A 22,412-nucleotide genomic window follows, 5' to 3' on the forward strand; every position below is an offset into this window, starting at 1 on the left:
AGTGTAAGGTCAGCTTGTACTATACACTCAGGCATGGGTAGTTGTCAACTACAGAGCAGTCCCCAGCATCTAAAGGTGTTTAGGAATCGGGCTGGGAAGTTAGAAGACGAGGGGACAAGGAAGGTGGGCACTGGGTGTAGAGCAATGCGCTCTGCAGCTGGTCTGAGCTTCAGGTGCTCCTAAAATTAGGCCTGGTGCCCCGAGATGATGATTAAGCCATCTTCTAAGTCTTAGACAAATACATCCAGCACCAGGAAACTGAGAAGTCAACGGGCACGACATGATTAGACAAAGGGTTTCTATATGATAATTCGCAGTCCCATCGCCGGAAAGACAATGCGTATCATCTGCATTCATCGCTTCTGAAGCTGCTGAGCCCGGGCCTGTATTTCTTCACAGAGAACTGAGATGTGGAGTTATCAAAAGTTGACAGGCTGAATTATTGGCTATTTTCAGGGCCCATACAAAGAGTTTCCCATGAATAACACCCAGTGTGTGTGCTGACAGAAGAGAATTATTTAGAGCTATCAAATGTGTTATTACAGCTTACCCTGTATGCCCCAAAGAAGACTTTTCTTTGACTTACAGAATGAAAAGGAAAAAAGATATTCTCAGAGAGCTGACAAATGACAAAATACCATTGTTGGTAAGAGAAAGGAGACGAGAGAAATGCAAGTCTGCAATATTCAATTAAAATCTTCCCTTCCTTCTTTCTTTGTTTTTTTTCAATAGGCTAATACATACCTCACATTTAAAACAAAAGATGTAAGGTCAGAAAAGAAGAATTCAAATTAATAAACTTCTTTGAAATGTTGGATATATATATATATATATATATATATATATATATATATATATATGGCAGGAAAAATTAATGTTCCTTATTTTTGCATCCAAAATATTATAAACTACCCCAGTTTGAGGATACAATCATGTGCTGTCTGTCTTAAGGGGGTAAATGTTATAAATAGCCTGACTTTAACTATTAAGAGATGACTCAGAAGAAAATGAGGGTCACTGCTATTCTGTGTACCAAGTCTCCTGAGGTATTTCACTTAGTCACCGTTGTATTGCTGTGAAGAGACACCACAACCAAGCCAGCTTACAAAAGAAAGGGTTTAACTGGATGTCTGATTACAGCTTTAGAGGGTTAACCCATTTCCATCATGGCGGGGGGAGGGGGGGATGTGGCAGGCAAGCAGGCAGGCATGGTGAGGTAGCTCAGAGTTTTACTGATCCACAGACAGGGGAGGGGAGAGATGCTGGCATGGGCTTTTGGAAACCTCAAAGGCCACCCCCCAGGAACATACCTCCTCCAACAAGGACAAACCCCAACCCTTCCAACTGGGAATTAAGCTTACAAATAAATGTACCTATAGTGGGGGTGGGGTGGGGTTTTGAGGGGGTGAGGTGGGGGGTCTATTGTCCTTCAAACTACCACAGCGACTAAGAACATCAAATTTCCTTTTGATTGTAGAATTGCCAACACAAATAGTTCTCAAACAATTTGTGTGTCAAACTATTGTGTGTCTTAATCCCTGAACTATTTTGATAGTATCAGTGCTGTGCAGAACCTCTTATGTGGGGCACTATATGGATATAACCCACACTCCTACAACACAAGCCCACAAGTGCTAACCCAGGTTTGAGGGGACTGCAATGATGCTGAGAGCTGACGGTCACCTGTACACTTGATGGACAGTATAGAATTCCTCTGAGCCACGAGTGACGCCAGGCACCGTGCTGGACACGGGACTGGTACCTGGTTCCTGTCCTTGGAAAGGTAGCTTTTAGTAGATGAAGAAAGACAAAAGGCACTCGACAGTGTGACTTATGCTGTCAGATGGGTGTAGAGGACAGTGCCGTGGAATCGTAAGAGGGAAAGGAACCCCACCCAGAATCGGGATCACCACGTAGTTGTTGATGTTCAACAGAGTAGCATTTGCTAAACAGGGAAGCTGGAAGGGTCTAGAACTGATAAAGTTCAAGTCAAAAAGAAAAGAAAAGAAAAGTAAAAATAAAATAAATGCTGTAGAAATGTCAACAAGTTTTCCTAACCCCAGTACCCAGGATACACAAGGAACTCTCCTGCATAATGGGACATTCAGGGATACAGCTGGACAATGTCACTTCTTGGGAAAAGAGAGCATCTCTTCCATAACCTGTTTTTAATCCACTGACAAGGCATTCCCCCGGGGAAATTCTTGCCTCTATATTTCTTCAAAGTTTTTAGACCAGTAGTTTTTACATTTAACAACTTTTTAGTAGAGTATGCTATTTTTATTTACAACAGAAAATATACATTTCAAATCCTCGGATGTTTTTATTCTTCCTAGGCTATATTTTGTTTTCTGATCTCTATAAAAGTGTGTCTTTTATTGATTGAGACATAGCTGAATGAGCTCTTTGGATCAAGCCTCTAGATACAGGGGCAGGAGGATTGTGAGTTTAAGACTAGCCTGGGCTACATTACAAGCCTACGTCATGAAAGAAGCTCATGTTAGTGTGTGCATTTCAGTCGGATATTCCTTAGGCACGGAAGTGGCGAGTCCCCGAGGGTAATGCTGCTGTCGAAGGCTTTTTAAGAGAGGGATGACGAAACTATGAAACAGTGGTCAATCCAGTGGGCGGGGCAGCCAGTGTGCCTCCCTCCCACCGCGCAGCTGCAACCTGATTAGCTACAGCCACGGGAAACCGACCAAAGAGAAACAGCACAGCCCCTCCTGGCTGTCATGATGGCATTTCCTCCTGGGTTCACAGAGAGCACTCATGCCCTGGGTACCTCAGGGCTAGCTTAGAGCGTTCGGGTAAAGCAGGCCGGCTCTCAGTGGAGCTATGTGGGCCACAGATTTCCCCATTAGCGCAACAGCTTCCCTTTTCTGGCCACAGCCGTGTCGGGCCTAAGACTGAGTCTGTATAATTCCGAGAGCTATCTAATGGATGTCAGACAGGACACTAAGAGATGGACACTTAATGTTGGCTGCTTTTGAGTTGCTAGTGTGGTCGTTGCCTCAAACAAAGCCCAGCTTTTCTTATCCTTTCTGAAACAACTTGGTTTCTATATGGCATAAAGATGGTAGATTGAGTTTTCTCAAAAGGTGTCAGACTTAGGCAATGGTTGGCTCTAGGTGTTTTGTTTTGTTTTTTTAAGATAATAATTAGAGACTTTTATAAGAAATTTGAAAAAGAAGATATTATCCTTACCTTTGGTGTATCAAGAGTCTAGCATACGGAGATCTTCCAGTGTGTTTGATGTTGAACAGTGTGTGTTGGGTGGTGGATGTGAACAGAGTCTCTGTTTAGCCAGGAGAGCCTGGGAGAGCTGGGGGCCACTGGAGAAGACTTGCACCTCATCCGTGTCCAGGCGCCTCAGTACTGTCTTTCCTCCTGCGTTCTCTGACCAGTTCTGTTCTAAGGTACAGCATGGTTTCAGCTGTCCGCCCTCTCTTCCCACACACCAGGGCAGGAGAGAGCAGTGTGCCTGTCACCGAAGCTCACTAGTGACGAACAAGGGGTGAGGGCAGGAGATTACAGGCAGCCCTGGGATTGATGAGACGGCACTGTTCTTGCCTGACACGTAAGACAACCTGAGATGCTTAGCATCTGAAAAATTCTCCACCGCCAGTCCACCTTTCCAACCTCAGTGACTCGAAGCTACAATTTCATTGCGCGTTCTGAAATCCCCCACAGGGTTATTCAATAAGAAAGGTGTCATTCCGTCCACTTTACTGTCATCGGTGCCTGAGCTGCCACCGTTTAAAAAAAAGAAAAAGTGACATAATGCTTCACCAACGAGCACCTCTCGGGGGCTTTGGACGAGGAGTTGTTTCTTTTTTGTGCTGCGTGCCCAGCTGTGCTCTCTGCCCAAAGTCATCTTTCTTTCTGCAGCCTGCCATCAGAAGGGCAGCCAGTTACTGTGGCCAAAGGACAGAGGACACAGCAAAGTATCTACTTCCCTCAAGTTTCCACTTCCCGGGAGTCATGCACGTGACTTCCATTTCCCAAAGATATGCTGCACACGTGGAGAAAGGAAAGGAGCAAACATTCCCATAATGGCCTGTTGGTTCTCACACGCTTACACACTTCCCACAGACCTCTTGAGTTCCTTGGAGAAGAGAATATTGCTTTTTATTGAAAACAAAAAACAAAACAAAAAAACTTCCTCAGATTTAAAATGTCCCAAGACCCTTTTAACTTTCCTAGCCAAAAAAAAAAAAAAAAAAAAAAAAAAAAACCTGGGCAGAGGTAAAGAAGATGGAAAAGAGGCAGAAGAGGAATAGGCCGTGGATAGGTAATGAGGGAATATAAGGGAAAAACAGAAGATGAGAAAGAAAAGGAGGAAGACTTCAGCCTGGGTGTTCGAGTTTTCTGTTCTCATTCCCTACTATGTTTGTGTCTTGGGAACAGTGGTTCTCAACTTTCCTTGTGATGAAACTCTCTAATACAGTTAGTCCCTCATCTTGGGGTGGCCCACAGCTAGAAAATTAATTCATTACTACTTCATAACCGTAATTTTGCCAGTGTTATGACTCATAACATTAATATCTGTGTTTAGTGGTGGTTTTAGGGGACCCCTGTAAAAGGGTCGTGATCCACAGATTGAGAACTACTGCTCTCGCTCCTGAAAAGCTCACTGAGCAGAGAAAGAACCCAGGGTTAAACTAAGACCCAGTTTTCTGTAGCTGGACATCTTCCTGAGGTACCAACTGATGAGAGTTTTTGAGATGCTCATTTCTCCTTCTCCATCTCACCCAAGCCTCTGGAGGATCACCCTTTGAGATGCACGTGTGACCCAGGGTAGATCTTCTGCAGTCTGGGGAGCTCAGGTGTGAGGTCCAGCTGGGTGTCTACCTATGGACAATCTACATCAGCTGCATAAGCTGCATTCTAGTGCAAACTTCTGGCCCATGGGAAAGCACATAAATTCATTAACTAGCGCTGTTTCCAGTGCCACTTTTCTAGTAGGGACTAACAGCCATCGCTATCAAATGTCAGAGTGTCATCTCACATTAAAGGCATGAGACAGCCGAATTGTCAGTGTCTGCTTATCCAGGCCTGTAGCTGGGAGAGTGGCAAGCTCTTCCTGCAGACCTTGCCTAGATCCCGAGACAGCGGTGGGCTGGCTCACACTGTTTGCCAGCTTTCTGTGGCTTGATAGTTGAGCTGTTTGAGAAGCTGTGTGTGACACAGAAAGTGTTTCTGAAAGAGTGTGTCCATGTTGCTAGATTCTTACCCTGTTTATTACCAGCACACGGCTCTCATCATGAGGATATAAGTTCTACAGCTTGACAGGCACTAGTAAGCATCACCATGGATGTGACAGTCACATTTTATCTCTCAGTCCATCACTGACTGTCTGTGACCTTTGGGGAGTGACTTTTTCTATTGGAAACCTTTTTTTCCTTTCAGTCTGTAAATGGGAGTAATCTTATTTTTCACAGATGTTTGGAAAAAAAACATTCCTAGCACTCTAGAACCCTGCCAAGATTTAAAATAGAAAAAAAGATTACAAAATTTATTCCAGGTATGCCAAGGTAGGGTTGCAGGGATGGCTCAGCAGTCAAGAGCACCAACTACCAGATTTGATTCCCAGCTCATAGCATCTGTAACTCCCGTTGCAGGGGATCTGATGCCCTTCGCTGACTTCCATAGGTTCCTGCATGCATATGGTACACCAAACTATGTTATTTGGTAACATAAGAGTAATAATTAATCAAAATTAATTGATAACCAGTGGAAATTAATTGTAATTAATACCATATTTTATTATTGTTTAAATTAATTTAAATTATTACTATAATTTTGTCTTTAAATTCAATTGTTTACATCACATATATAAATTGTACATACATATGGGGTATCATATGTTTTAATACATGTACATTCTGCGCAATGACCAACTAAAAAATAACCATTTATTACTTGTTTCTCATGGGTGCATTCTAAATCCCCATTTTATTTTATCTTTTATAGAATAGCTAGCATGAGAAATGCACAAAGAAAAACTAAATAGCAAATGTGGACAAAGTGACTATATAGCAAATAAATAGCAAAGGTTGACAGAGACCCAAAGAGGGATGTTTGCACACCATTGATAGATATATAAGTTAGGAGAATCATGGAAAACAGTATGGAGTTTCTTCAAAAAAACAGAAGTAAATTTTCCACTTGTCCCAGATATCCCACAGTGGAAGTACAGTCCAAAAAAAGTGTGTCAGAGAGAACCCTACACTCTTATATTAGAGTACTGCTCAGGACAATAAAGGTGGATTCAAGCCAAGTGTCTATTAACCACTGAACGGAGAGAGGGCACGCGGGACATACTCCCTCCATATTGCTTGGCTATTGAAAATGAAGACCTTATCATCTACAGAGATATTACATAGACATTATATGGAAAGAAATAAACCAGACAGAGTGGCTAATAACAGAATGGCTACTACTGTAGGTTCACGATGTGTGAAAACTGATAAGAAAAATGAGCTTAATGAAGACTAGCAATTACTAGAACCTGAGAATGGGGAGAGAAGTGGGATGGGGGAGGGCGGATAATGAACACTATGGTTGCTTGGCTCATAGGGAGTGGCACGGAGGTATGGCCTTGCTGGAGTAGGTGTGGCTTTGTTGGAAGACATTTGTCACTAAAGAGTGGGCTTTGAGGATTTATGTCAAGCCTGTCGTCAGAGGTTCACGGTCACAGGAAGACCTGCTGACTATGAATGTAGAACTCTCAGCCCTTCTCCAGTACCATGTCTGCCTGCATGCCACTATGTGTCCACCATGGTGATAATGGAATAAACCTCTGAACTGTAAGCAGGCCCAATTAAATGTTTTTCTTTAGAAGAGTTGCCATGGTCATGGCATCTCTTCACAGCAATAAAACCCTAAGACAGGCATCAGAATAGGTAGAGTGCAGGGGTAAGTGCAATGTTCCACAGAGCATGGAGTGACAACCTCACAGAGATCTTGTGATGCAAGCAGCTTAAATAGTAGAGGAGAACTCAAGCTTTCCAGCATAAAAACATAAGGGAATGGAAATGCAAACTGCCTTGATGTAACCAGTACACAGTGTATTAAAATATTAAACATACATATTTAAAATTGTAATATTGAAAATATTAAATAAACATAATACACTAAAATATCACAATGTACATAATAAATATGTATAATCATTGCACGTAAATCACAGCTTTAAATTAACACTTCAAAGTGAGACTTTTCAAACCAGAATTCTTCTGCTGAACATAGCGTGTATTTACTATGTGCCTTGAAAATAAGAGTTTCTTTCATTCATAAGAATCAATAAAATTATTTTTACTTTGATTTTTAAAAAGTATGTCCTTTAAACATTTCTACTTTCCCTGTAGTTTATGTTGAGATTTCCCCTGATGAAGACTGTGTGAGAATTTTGATAGTAACACCAAGGCCAGCCTATGAAAATAGCAATTTTAAAATTACATATTGAATCTCAGCATGATGTTTAAAACATTAGCATGCATACAATAAAAGAGGCTTCCTGTCAAATTATGTGTTTTTTTTTTTCACCATGCTAGCATTTGATAAGTGAAAGTTTTGAATTAATAAATAAATCTGAATACAATCATCTTTGGGCCATTTCTTTTTGAGGGGGTAGCCAGACCCACTGCCTGCCAAGAGAAAAATAAGCCTAATGTATTTTTTAGTAAGTTTGTTGATTAAAGAAGAGACACAGCATGGTAAGCTCATGTAGAGACATGGATGAGAACAGGACAATGGGGGCTGGAGAGATGGCTCAGCGATTAAGAGCTCTGACTGTTCTTCCTGATTTCAAATCCCCGCAACCACATGGTGGTTCACAACCATCTGTAATGAGAACAGGATGATGGATCACCATGCTACTGCGTCCTTCTTTTGAGTAGAACACCACCCCTCCTTGACAACCTTTCCTCCCTTGTCCAGCCAGGTTTGCAAGGCAGGACACGGCAGAGGGCATTAGGGATAGCACCATCTTCACTCTGAGCTTGGCTCACAGTAGCTTCTGGGTGATGCAGGTTGAGGCAGATGCTATTGACCACTTCTGGTACCCGTCCCTTGCGTCCCTGATGATAAAATGGTCTACTCTGTTTGGATCTCAGTGTGGTTCACCTTGATACTGGATCATCACTACTCTCTGCTAACTCCCTACTAGTGGTGGCTGACTGTGATGTCAGTGGAGTTCCATGGCGTCTCTGAGAAAATGTCTGCCTACATAAGTTTCTGCTCACCAATCTATTCCCTTTCCTCCTTTGAGCACTGTGATAGGAGAATGTGATGTTTGCATATATACAATCTTTTGGGTACCCTTGATGGGAGGAAGAGCTAATCAGGGAAGTAAGTACTCAATATCCAGACACTCTGGTAATGCTGACCCATGTCCTAAACTGCTAGGCGACCATGCCACTAATAGGCAACTCACTAACAAATGTATTGAATAAACTACTATTGGGTATTGTAGATTTATGTTAAGTTGATATGTGATTGAACAGTAGAGAGGTAGGCGGGGAAAAGGCTACGAGAACGGAGGAGGAGGGATTCCAGAGAGCCAAGACAGAGCTTGAGAAGGGTGATCTCGATCCAGGTGGACTGAATTGGCATTAGGTAGATATGAATAATTTTAAGGGGTTTTATAGGTTTTTTTATGTCATATAGAAGGGCAGTTTGTGTCTTTGTCTATTGGATGTAATCTTATTGTATAGAGGATTTGTGGATTGAGAATTGAATATATAAACCTATATGAAGAGTTACTGGGCCTTTGAGTAATGTTTGTGTAGGGCAGTAGTGAAAAGAAGTATACTAGGGAGGTCCACCCAGAACAGAACCAGCAGGGTGGGTGGAGTAAACCACCTGGGAAAGGAATTGTGTAGAGAGGGCTGCTTATGTGTATGTGTGTGTGTGTGTGTGTGTGTGTGTGTGTGTGTGTATGATTATTTTTATTCACCTCTATGTATCTTCAGAGAGTTTGGAAGACAGCTCTCCCTGCCCCCATCAAAGACACCAAGCATTAACTTGTAAGAGTTGGCTTCCTGTAAGCTCCTGTCAACTCCTTACTGTGTGCCTCTGTTTCTTTATTTTTCTTCAGTAGCCACTGATCTCATTCATTTCTCTGTTCAGGGCTAGACAAATAGGTGCTCTTCCTCTGCTCCTAGCTATTTAATGATAACATTAACTGGGGCTGGGAGAACCTCACAACGAATTCTACAAAAAAGTTGTCTGTTACTCTTACTGCAACTTGTGTGTGTGTGTGTGTGTGTGTAAGAGAGTAGGGGTTGTGTGTGTGTTTGTGTATCTGTATATGTGTGTGTGTATTTGTTTGTTTTTGAGACAGAGTCTCATATGTAGCACTGGCTTCCCTGGAACTCACTATATAGATTAGGCTGGTTTTGAACTCACAAACAACAGTAATCTGGCTGCCTCTGCAGCCCTAGTGCTGGGATTAAAGTTGTGGGTTAGCACACCCTGCTTGAAATTGTTTTAGTTGTGCTGGTTAACATTTATTTGCAGAAGAGACAGTCTAAGAACCAAGACAAAATACGAGAATACAGAATCCTGCTATGACTGCTATTTAGAGTATGGGAGGGTGGACCGCCAGCCTGCAACCTAGGTCCCACCTGGTCTATGTCTAATCAGTGTCTGTGTCTTAAATGTCACCACTACACACCTCTGCTCTGATAGATGCCCTCATTAAGGTGGAGGGGAAGAATTTAAATACCATGGCCGAGCTCCTGTGCAATCACGCCATTTCTATTGATCACGTAATGAAAATCTATGACATTTCGAGGGGAAGTGATCCCCTTATGCCAATTTCTACAGCTCTGCTCCTGCCTGACTGGGAAAGTGCACACATCACAAGCTCCGTCTGCCTGCATCAATTCTTCTGATGGCAGAGAGAGACTGAGTGGTTCTGTCCTGACATTTCTTTACTAAATAATAAACACAGAATCAAGACAACAGTTAACCATGTGAGGAGCAAGAGATTTAAGACGCAGAAAGCAAAGCTGAAGGGATGGGAAACAGTCACATGGTCTTTTGCGCAGGTTATGTCCGTGGTCCTTTCTGGGGCCCTGCAGATGTGATGGTTAATAACTATTCTAGCAGTTCTTAAAACAAACAAACAAACAAAAATGGAAACAAAGCAACAATAAAAAAAAAAAAAAAAAAACAAAAAACCACAAGCAGGATAAATATGAGGCTAGAAACACTCCCAGTGTGATAAACTCTGAACACCTTCATAAAAGGCAGAACTTTATCTCACATTTGGAATGGGCATGAATTAAATCACCTAAAAAATTCAATTTATTGTCATCACTGTAAAATTTCGGAGAAACCACATAACTAATTTATTCTTGGCAGGGAGACTGTGGCCATTGTTCCAGGCAACCCCATCTTTGTCACAGTTAAAGGAATTTAACATCACTTGCCAAGCAAGAGACTTCCTGTTTCTTTTTCAGTTAATCCCATAGATGGGAAAGAGAGAGTCCTTGCCTTCTATGCCAGAGTCCTTGGCACTCTCAAGCGCATGAAGAGTCATGTAGATGTGACACCTTTCCAGAAAAGCCATCTGTGATTCATTTATCTAAAATGCAAGCAGGCTGATGACTCAGTGGGTAAATGGCCTTGTGGCCAAGCTTGACCACCCGAGTTCAATCCCCAAGCCTGACCACCCGAGTTCTATCTCCAAGCTTGACCACCCAAGTTCAATCCCCAAGCCTGACCACCCGAGTTCAATCCCCAAGCCTGACCACCCGAGTTCAATCCACAAGCCTGACCACCTGAGTTCTAGCCCCAAGCTTGACCACCAGAGTTCTTTCCCCAAGCTTGACCACCCGAGTTCTATCCACAAGCTTGACCACCCGAGTTCTATCTCCAAGCTTGACCACCCAAGTTCTATCCACAAGCTTGACCACCTGAGTTCTATCCACAAGCTTGACCACCCGAGTTCTTTCCCCAAGCTTGACCACCCGAGTTCTATCCACAAGCTTGACCACCCGAGTTCTATCCACATGCTTGACCACCCGAGTTCTATCTCCAAGCTTGACCACCCAAGTTCAATCCCCAAGCCGGACCACCCGAGTTCAATCCCCAAGCCTGACCACCCGAGTTCTATCCACAAGCTTGACCACCCGAGTTCTATCCACAAGCTTGAACACCGGAGTTCTATCTCCAAGCTTGACCACCAGAGTTCTTTCCCCAAGCTTGACCACCCAAGTTCTAGCCACAAGCACCATAAGATGGGAAGGGATAACTGAGTCCTGCAAGTTGTCCTCTAGCCCTCTACCCTCCACATGCAGATCCCCCTTTCCTCAAATACTAAATAGTTAGATAAATACATAGATAAATGTAAAAAAGAAAAGAAAGAAATGGAACATGCCCCAGTGTCTTACAGTTTTACTGCTATGAACAGGCACCATAACCAAGACAACTCTTACTACAACATTTAATTGGAGCTGGTTTACAGATTCAGAGATTCAATCTATTATTATCAAGGCAAGAAGATGGCAGCATCTAGGCAGGCATGGTGCAGAAGGAGCTAAGAGTTCTACATCTTCATCTGATGGCTACTAGAAGACTAGCTTCCAGTCAACTAGGACAGAGGTCTTAAAGCTCACCCCACAGTGACACACTTCCTCCACATGCAAGGTCACACCCATTCCAACAAGGCCACACCTCCTAATAGTGCCACTCCCTGGATCAAGCATATTCAAAACACCACACCCTGTGTTTCCCCACTCCCCTACTTTTCGTTGGTACAGCCATGGAACTCACTCTGCCAGGCAGTGGCTTAGCCAGCTGTCCTACAGTCTGTCTCGGTGACTTGGCTGGTGTGTGACCTGGGGCAAGGTCACTCAAAATGTGTGCTGAATTTTTTCTGTTGCTCTATTTATTTCCCTAAAAGTTGGGAGTGTGAACAGTGAGTTACTGTGTCAAGCCTAGGGAGAAGATTCTAGCCAGGCTGAGTATTCAAGAAACAAAATGGGGAATCAAAATGTCCCGGGAGGTAAGAACCTTGTTCTGACTCTGGTGGGTCCTGGGTGCTAAGTACAATGGCTGGACACTGTGTGACCTCAAATCTAGGAGGTCTGGCCCAGGCCACCGAAAGCTTCCTTGGTGCCACTTTTCCTAGTTTCTCTCCATGGTTTCTTTCCTTATTCAGATTGCCTCCTGAGGCCATCTGGCTTCTCTGTCTAATTAGTGAGTCACTGAAAACTTTTATGGCAGCAGTTTCTCTAGGAATATCATCTCCTGAATATAGGTATTTGTTTATCTATATCTTGCAATTTAAGGATGACAGCTCTTCCCCGGTGCAGCGTGTGTGCTCCAGAAATAGCACTCGGTACGGGTCTTACTGTAAGACAATAAGATGCCGTCTGAATTATACCAAGCTGGGCATGGGGTGCCAGGCTAAGTAGCTAGTGCTTTTAGGAGAGTACTAAAGCCAGGGCTCTTAGGGACCTAGCAATCCTGAGGACTGGGTTGTCTACTAGATACCTTACTCCCAGGATCATGGCCCACCTTTCCTACCCCTCCCCTCTGGGACTCCCTCATCTATTCCTTCTTTGGGAGTTTTAGGTGTTGTTTCTTCCTAGAAAAATTACAAATCAGACCTCATGAACATTGTTTATTCATCCTCTTTTAAAGGACGTTAAACGCATACTAAGCATGGCCTCAGAAGAGCTAGATCATGCAGTCATCATGTCTACAGGCACTGGGGTCCTCTGTGAACTGAGTATGGGGAGATGGGTGGCAGGTTTGGAACCTTCACATAGCCCATGGCAGGGGGGGGGGTCATTTAGGTAAATTCACTACACCTGGAAAATGGAGGAGCTAAATTGTGGCATATAAATCAATGTCGTCTAGACCGTTCAGTCTAACTTCCTCTTATGCATAGTTGAAGTCTGAGCTTCAAAAGAAGCAGGGCTATCTCTAGTAAGAGATGATAGATTTCGTTCTAGCCATCTTGATTTCTCCGGGTCAAAAGCATATGATGCAGTTATCACATATATATATATATATATATATATATATATATATATATATATATATATATATATATATATATATATATGACATTCAATCACGTTAAGATGGTTGACATAATGTTTAAATGTAAATGTAAAATGTAGCTGTGATACTGTCCGCTTGGTGTGGTTACGGGTGACAACTGGACAAGCCGTGGAACCTGTGATTTGCTTTCACAGCCTTTTGAGCCGTGTTCCTTCGGGGCTGCAAAGGCAGTGAAATGATTTAAGGTTTGTTACTAGTAGATTCTTATATTGCCAGATCTGCATATTATACTTAAGAGCTAGCACAAGATGAGCCAGCTGGTGACTGGGGGTTACACATACGGCTTTTGAAGGGCAGCTGCAAAGGTGTGTTGGCTACACTGGGACTTGCAGGCTAGCTGCCCTTACTGAGAGTACATAGGATGCAAAGTTTTACACACACCCCTCCTCTCAAGACTGCACGACCTTGCCATTTGTCGGGCCAGTGTCTGGGAGTGCCCTTTAATGCTGCCTTTGTATGCAGAGAAACGCCCCGATAATCAGTCTCCTGGGATACTGAGAAATATTTAATCAAAACATGAAAAGATACACAGAATACATTATTCCTCTGAAAAGGTTTTGTCCTTTGACAAACTCAAGATCCCTCCCCCCATTCCACCTTGGAACCTCGTCAGTTGAAAACACATTTCCTCTGTCCCAGTGGGCTGTTCTGACCTGACTTGGGCAGGGAGGTAAAGTGTAGGCACAGGTGACTTGTCTTGGTGACAGCTCTGGGGGTTGGGGGAAGTAGGCCGCTGCCCGCTCACCATCCTGCCTTGTAGCAGGTTGTCACAGGCACCTTCCCATCTGCTTCCCTCCACTATGATGGAGTCTGAGGACTTCCCATCTGGGCCCCTCCTTCCAGATAGTTGGTGGCTATTAAACCCACTCCTCAGGAGCCTACGGTTGTTGCCCTGCAACAGCCCCACCGACCACTCATGTTCCTGTCATCTGGCCCTGATACCTGTGAGTCCAGGGAGACAGGTTCCTGACTCCATGCTGGGCTAGTCTGTGTAATGGTCTGCATAAGTCAAGGGCAGCCCGAGTGTACTTGAGGTTTTTCCATTACTAACGAAACCTCTGGAAACGTGGCAAGCCACCCAACTGCTGCTGCTCTTGTTCGGTGACCTGGCCACCAGGAGCTTGAGAAAGGAGGGGTTTGTTTGTTTGGGTTTTGGTTTTTTTCCTAGCCTACACTAAGAAGTTCACTACTGCTAAGTGAAGTAACAGAATGCCGTGAGGACCAATGGCTCTACAAAAATGCTGCAGACTTCTCGGACAAGATGGCTGCTGGAGTTCCAGGTACCACTCCAGCCTTCAAAGCACCGTGAAACGATGAAGGCTGAATACCATCTCCTTGTTTTTTTTTTTTGTTTGTTTGTTTTGTCAATTTAGAATGTTTTTATTTTATTATTATTATGTTAGTATTAAGCCTGCATGCATGCCTGTGCACCATGTGCATGTAGTTTCAGCGTAGGCCAGAAGACGGTGTTGGATCACCGGAGACTGGAGTTACAGACACTTGTGAGCCGCCATGTGGGTGCTGGAAATTGAACCCAGATCCTCTGGAAGAGCAGCCAGTGATCTTAACTGATGAGCCATCTCTCCATCCTCTCTCGATTGTTTTTTAATTGGAAAAAAAAATCCAAAACCTCTTGTATTTATTTAAGTCTGGACAAACCATGTGCCAATCCGGGAATCTCCTCTTCCACACATGGCTTCGGGGTGTACCAGCATTCCTTCATGAAGAGCAACAGCCCACCTGCCCAGATGTCATTTGATAGCAAGAGCACAGGTATTTGAACGCATAACTTTAAATGTGTATTTCAGGATCTAGGAGCTCCCGGGACCATCTCTTTAACCCAGCCTTCCATAACTGTCATCTTACTTTCTATCACACAACAGGACACTGTGACAACAGCCACAGACTGCTTCAGCCTCTTCACCTCTGCAGATGCTGAAATCACTTCTCCAATATATAGAGGAGCTGGAAATTTGATTTCCCGGGAAAGAAACGCACAGCCTGGCCCTGGCATTGTAGTGCTCAGGAGAGCTGAAGTAAGTCCACGTATCAAAACTCCATACTCAATTGTCTTTCCAAACTTGGTGTGTTTTGCAAAATCGTCACTTAAATGCAAAGGATTGGCATCTCCCGTTAACTCTGAGAAGGTAGCCACATCCCATCCCGCTGTGTGAAGGCTCTGCTCGGTCTTCAACTTTCGCGTGCGCAAGCTGAAAACACTGCCCTGTTGGTACCACGTGATGTTGCCACAGTTTCTTCTGAAGTCCATTCCACATCTTCAGCATCTCCAAATGTCATCGACAGGGGCTCTACCCTGTTTATTTCCAAACTATGTAGGCATCTAAAGACACTGTTTAGAGTGGAAGTATCTAGAAAGAACTGTGAGAGTTTTTCTCTCCAAAACGTGTTCCCTGCTATTGCCAAATAATGCAAGCAGAAAGGGAGACACCAGAATCACTCTGAAGTCACATTTCTTGTTTTTATAGGCTCCAAGCAAGGTCAAAGAGCTCCACAATTTGGCCAGACCACTGCTGCATAGTCTCAAGATGACTGAAAATGTCTGAGACCATCCACAGGGAAAGCAGCACCAACCTCCCCAAACAGGTCTTTCAGGGCTAACACAAGCAGCTGTTTGAACTGAGCTATATTCAGTCCAACTCCGTGTTCTTGAAACTCTGGGCAGATTTTCATGTTGTGGTACTCTGAGAGGCTCTTGTAAACTACGCTTTCATATGCAGTAGCTAGCATCTTTCAACATGGGGTATCTGCCACTCGCGGTTAAGCTGTCCTGGCGTAGAACGAAATTGCTCGCTGGAATAGCCACATTCCTGTCTCTTGCACACTGCTAGAATTCGGCACGGATCGGAGCTCCCACGCAGCAGCCCATGTTTGGGCTTAGAAAACTGGTGTATTTACATTCAACTCCATTCCGCAGGGCCTCGTTATCAGATGTGACATCTCCTTGTTTATTAAGAAAACAAAACCTCTCTCAGCAATGCCCCCAGTTGACTTCCTCTTATGTGTAATTGGATTCTGAGCTTCAAAAGAATCCAGACGAGTTCTGTAAGAGATTCTAGATTCTGTAATTGCCCTGGACTAGACCAGACTAGTCATGACACACCCCTTGACTGGCCTCTTGGTCACTGTAAAAGGAACTGGAGTTCATTCGGGGGAATGAAATGAAGAGGATGACTTGTGTTGCAGAAGATTGTCTTTCTACTCAAGCCTGCTTTACCAGATGTGTGGGGAGGACCACAGATGCTTACACAGTCTCTGTCCTCTCTCACACCTCATCTTACCTCATACTTGAACTGCCTGGTGAATGATTGGGGCATCTCAAAGATAATTCCTATGTCTGTTGAAACCAAAGCAACACAGTAGGATTACTAGAATTGTCCCAACCAGAGGCTACAAACGTACTGGCCCTTGAACTCCCTTGCTTCCTATATTTGGGAGATGAAATATCAGATTTAACACATAGAGAAGGGTGTAGGTGGACACAGGACTTGCACTGCACTGGTTTCTGTGAAGTGCTGGCCACAGTGTGCTTCCTATAGATAAGAGAATTCCATCTCCTGACAACGTTGAGATCATTAGTTGTCCTTGGTAGAGTGACACCTGGGATATGAGCCTATTTGGTTTAGAGAGACGCTGCTGAGATACTAGGATTGGGCATGGTCCTTCCAGAATAAGGACTTAACCTTCTGTGTTGTCTTCCCTTCTTCATGACCCAAGGCCCCTTAATTTGTTTTAAAATAATGCTCTTTAGGAAATCATTTGCAATTTTCTGTGAGTAGACAAGATCATATAGGCTTTTACAGTCTGATTTTCCTGCCTGTTATATTCTTATTACTGCTTCCCTGAAACCACACGGCATCACCTCATCCACTGTGTTAGGAAATGTTCAACAGAAACAGTTTTGTCCCGAGAACTTGGCACATAGTGGGATGCTGAGTTGGAAGCAATCGACACACTTTGTGAATGAGACCGATTCAAGCAATGCCTAACTGAGAACGCAACCTTTAGTCTTACATTATAATTCAAGCACACGTAAAGTAAATAAATAATGGATTCATAGTAAAAAGACATTAAAGTAAAAGGCAATTTCAAGCTAAGAAAAAGACTGTTTCTTCCATTATAAAAATATGGTTTATTGCCTCACAATGTAGACTCTGAAAAAGTGAGATGAAAAAGACCAAGAGGCTGAAAGGTGAATGAACTAAGGCATAAATAGATAGCTCATATAAAAGGATATTTAAATGGCAGCTGGACGTTGTGTGTAATGGCAGAGGGCTTAGCTATTGGCACACACCCCAACATTCAATTATATACTCTAGGAGAGTAACTGGGAATCAGGCCCCTTCAGGCATCGATGGGAAAGTGAATGCAACTCCTAGAGGGGACTATGCCGTGACATTCATCCTTTAGTCAACCTCTGAAGAGGACTTTACCCTATAGACATCTTCACATTTACAGAATGGCGCACAGGTGATGCTATGCAGTCCTGGAGCAGCATGTCAAAGAGACCAGCACCCGTGACTCAGGCAGGCCAGTCACACCTGGGCATCCTCACAGTAGAATGTGAGGTAGCTGAAGAAGGGCTATTTGCCCTCTAGGGATGTACCCTGAACAGACTGCTCTGTATAAAAAGGAAGTTCAGAATAACAGACGTTAGTATTCTGTCCATTACATCATGGGGGCAGGTGTAGACTTTGCCTTTGTTCAGGTTTATAACTTATTTACCCTAAAGGTACTGGGACCTGGGAGAATGGAACTGATAAATGAGCCTCATGTCATAGTCAACTTTATTCACAGCCTCAGACAATTTATACCCTGAAGGTTAAAAGGACTCCTCTGAGTAAAGTGCACAATCACAAGAGCAAAGCCAAATAACGCAGAAACACGCTTTTCCACAGAGACAGGTAGACACAGAGCAGTAGCCATTTGTGCTGAGTCATCTGAAATAGAGTCACGAATATACACTGCACCCAGGAGAGACGTGGAAACACATCCAAGAACAAGTCTACGCTTTGAAGAAACTGAGGTCTTGTTTTCTCATAAGCACTCACTTCTGCCAGGCATCTGCTGTTGTCCACACATGTGCTCACAACCATATACAACACCACACACACACATACACACATACAGATACATAACCAAATGTTGTCAGAAAAAAAAAAATGAATTTCTGTATATCAAAGGCCAAAACAAAGTTAAGGCAATTTGCAGACTAGAAGAAGGTACTGGCAAACTATTCTTCTGACAAGGAGTGATTATCCACCACATATGGACCTTAAGCAACTCAACAGGTAAACACACGTAAACAGGTAAAAAAAACAAGGCCAGGATAATCTAAGTAAAAAGGGCAAATAATCTGAATATCATTCTCAAAAGAAGATTTACAGATGGCAACACCAGTTGGGGACACTACAATCACAGCATGTCCTGATTCACATGGAATCTAAAGTCATAAACTTCATAAACTCTAGGGGGGCGGGGAGGGAATAGCTAATAAGCACTGGTTTGTGGTTGGGTGGGTGGAATAAGCTTCTATGCTGCACAGAGCATGGTTGGCAAAAATCAAGTGGATACTTCAAAAATAGTGAGTAGGGAAACAGTTGATCTTCCCACCACACACCATGATAAATGTGTGAGATGAGAGAGATATGGGTTGCCTGAAACTGATCCTCACACTGTATGTAGTTATTGACATGTTTGTGTATTACTGCCACATCACACTGTGTTACAGAACTATGTGAAACTGTATGTCAACTGAGAATGAAAACCTGAAAATAACTGAAATCTACGAGCTGCTACTTATCTAAAATTAAATTAAAAATTTTTGCCTTTTTGTTGTTATTTGATGCCAAAGTTAGACTGTGAGTTTGGGGTAACTTTGTTTCTCCTTTACTGCATCCATGAACTTAGACAAACTTACTTCTTACTTATTTATTTAATTTTTTTGGAAATAAGGTCTTCTAGTGAGGGCCAGACCAGGCTATGACTGGCAACGGTCCTGCCTTTGTGCACCCTTCTAGTGCTGGGATTAGAGGCTAGAGTCAGCACATAAAACTTAAGCATGTATCTTAATCTCTTTGTGTAAATAACTCATAGAGTGAATATGTACAAAAGGAGTTAGCCTGAACATAATCTACTTCATATAACCACAAACCATTACTAATACTGCCCTTGATGATAAATTCAAAGAACTATTGCTACACTTCGGTTACAAAACTTCCTGAATATTCCTGATATTTGTAAACTGTTTTGGTTTTGAACATAATGAAAGGATTGCCAAGAGAATTCCTTTAATACAGTTAATAATCCCAGATTGAGCCAGGCTGAGCACCAGCTTATGCGAGGAGCAGAAGAGCTAGATGCAAGGTCGTGCAGAGAAAGTAATCATGAAACTGTGAGACAGCGGGAGTGCACAAACCCTTCGCAGACACAGAAGACAGCTGGAAACACTGAAAGTGTCTGTAGGCGGAGTCTTTCCACGTGTTTTCTAGATGCCCAGAAAATGGGAGCCACCAGCAGGCTGAGAGATTCTGGATAAACAATAGTCATATACCCACCATTTGTGCTTTCATTCACACCACCTCGTGATTATTTTTTAAGAGGGAAAATAATCATTGTAGAAATTATGTAACTACCTGGTCACTTTCAGGAAATTTGCCAGACCCCCTTTTAGAATGGCTTGTGTTGTCATTTTCTGATGGATTATCAGAAAAGGAGAAAAAAAAAAGGAAAGAAAAGAAAGAAAAAAAAACTCAACACAAAGAAACAAGCTTAGGTGTTTTTCTTCTAATCAAAAGAAACTGTGAAGAAATTGTGCCCCCTGGTGATTTAATTTAATATTAAGATTGTCAACATGCCAGCGCTGAAGGAGAGCTCGGTGTCCTCAAGGTCACAATTGAAATTCGCCCTCAGTAGCTAGGCAGCCCGTGCCAGCGACTGGAAATCTTCCACATAATTAAAGGGGAAAAAATCGAAATGAAATGGAGGCATGCCTCCCGTGAGCTTCGTGAGGATATTCGTTCTATGAGCTTCCCTGTGTACCTTTAGAGACAGCTGAACACGGGTCCCTGAGGTAGCTGCCATCTTTACAAGAACCAAAGGACATTAGAACCCTGACCTGAATACCAGAGAACTAAAAACGTCCCTAAGGCTGGAAGAGCAGTCAGAGACGGACAACCTGGAAGCCATTTAACTCTGAGCCAATGAACATTATACAGCTTCCCGGGGAGCTTCAGGCTGGGCCAGTATTGAAAACCAGAAACGCACTGACGATTCCCTTCCTTTTTCTCCTTTGGACCCGCATCTGTCTTGATGCCTTTTTACCTCTTCATATCGTCTCTCAGTCTTGGCTCTTTTATTTGTTAACTTAAAAAAGAAAAGAAAAGATGTCTTCCTTTATGTGTATTTGTGTGTGTGACAGAGAGCAGAGAGGTCAAAACAGGCTGTTTGGGTGCCCTGGAACCGAAGTTGCAAGTGACTGTGAGCAGCCAGATGCCCGCTTTTAATTTACTTGTCTGGTTTGTGACTCGTGGCCAACACACTGCCACACAATCCTTCTAACAAAGTTAACTGGCAAGAAAATGTGTATTTCCGGTCTTCCCTTCTTCGTAGTAATAATCTTTGCGCATAGAAAAGTGCAATATGATCTTGAAGAAGATAATGGAAAAATAATGCCCCAAGGTGGAGGGCTTTCTCTCACGCCATGGGCACACTGTGGTAGCACAGTATCTTCTCCTCTGGGAAGAGAATAAGTTCCTCTTCGGATCTGCAGCGGATGCGAAATTTTGTTCTAGTTTTACCAAATAGGAAAACAGGTAGGCAGTCAATACCGCCTTTCCGCCTCTGCTCTAACAGTGATTTTATTCTTTCAGGTAGCTTGCTCTGTGATTACAATCGCCAGATTTGCCCAAAAAACTTGCAGCACTCTGACTTGGAATCTTATTTAAAGATAGGTTTCGGGGTTGGGGGGGGGATTACCTTAGTCCTCCTTTGAATGGTCCTCCATATTTTCTTCTTGATTTACTGTGTTCTATGCGGTTTGTTTTTGAGAACATTCCAAATCAAGTATTTTCCGTGGTTGCTGAGCCAGGGTTGGGATGCGCCAGGCGCTGCCTCAGCCACTTGTCTTGAACTCTCGTCGCCCTCTAGTGGCCATCAAGGATATCTCACCGAGCCCGCTCATGGCCACCAAGGAGGCTTCCAGACCTGCATTATATTTACCACCTCCCTCTGGACATTTTCTCAGGTGGGGATAGGGAGAAGGATTGAAAATAGGACTTGCTGAAGTCAAACCCCCCTCTAAGTGTATGTCTCTTCTTTGCAGAAGAAAGTGGTGTTGTCCACACAGCAGAGACGCAGCATCAGTTAAAAAGGCAGTGGACAGGAGCTGGAGAGACGGCTCAACGGCTAAGAGCCCGAGTTCAGTTCCCAGAACCCATGAACGGGGTCTCAGGACTACTGTTAATGCAGTTCCAGATGATCCAACCGACCCAGCTGGAGGATGTATACCCCTCACATAACATAAATAAAAATAAATGCTTCTCTGTAGACTGATCCTTCTCACCAGCGAAAACTGGTAGACGTTGGCATTTCATGCTGAGGGAAAAACCCAAGCCCTTCCTCCAGCTGACTCGAGACTATTTATCGAGAAGAATTTTATTCAGGGGGCAGGCCTAAGGTAGGAGGCCAAAGTTGAGGGCCAGTCTGCTCGCCTTTATTTTGAGGTCCTATCTCGAGATAAAACGATTTCAGGCGTTAGAGGAATCACCTGATGTGCATAAGGCACTGGGTTTGATCTCCAGTACTGGGAAAACAAAAGAGGAAGGAATGCAGCTATCAAGTTCAAGAAGGGTGGAGATGCGTATCTGTCATCTGTAAGGTGTCTTTCCATCAGTAGGCAGTGTTGAAATGAACTGACATTGGGATATACTAGTGGTTGTAATTCAGCAGTCGTCAGGTCAAAGCCCCTATCTACCCATCAAGAAGGAGTACCTTGCCCAGCAAGGAAGCAAAGGCTCAGGGGTGTGGCCTCACTGAGGGGTGTGGCCTCGGCCCGCCCTGTGGAATTGGGTCTTGTAATTTCACTTCCATTCCCAGTCATTGGATGTCTAGAACCATGGGAGCGGAACCAGCGCTAGGGAAGTGAATGTGAGATTACTTTTACAATATGCCGCTCACTTATTCAATAACAGGGGTACTATCCAGACCAGTGGAGTAGACCAGAACGCGGTGCCTGGAGACCAGAGGTGGCTTCAAATCCTATCTGACTTCCTTGAAAGATGGTTTCTGCAGTATGTATTCCAAGCCTGCTC

General features: G+C 43.5%; 2 pseudogenes across 2 annotated transcripts; both read right to left on the bottom strand.

Moving 5' to 3' along the window:
* Window positions 1–14,887: 14,887 nt before the first annotated feature.
* LOC308434363 (hydroxyacyl-thioester dehydratase type 2, mitochondrial-like) lies at window positions 14,888–15,359 on the bottom strand (annotated as a pseudogene). The gene has a single exon. The product of its transcript is annotated as a hydroxyacyl-thioester dehydratase type 2, mitochondrial-like (transcript).
* A 65-nt stretch (window positions 15,360–15,424) lies between these two features.
* LOC308434198 (ribonuclease P protein subunit p14-like) lies at window positions 15,425–15,831 on the bottom strand (annotated as a pseudogene). The gene has a single exon. The product of its transcript is annotated as a ribonuclease P protein subunit p14-like (transcript).
* Window positions 15,832–22,412: the final 6,581 nt, after the last annotated feature.

The sequence above is a fragment of the Micromys minutus genome (genome assembly GCF_963924665.1).
Source record: "Micromys minutus genome assembly, chromosome: 21".
Taxonomy (NCBI): Eukaryota; Metazoa; Chordata; class Mammalia; order Rodentia; family Muridae; genus Micromys; species Micromys minutus.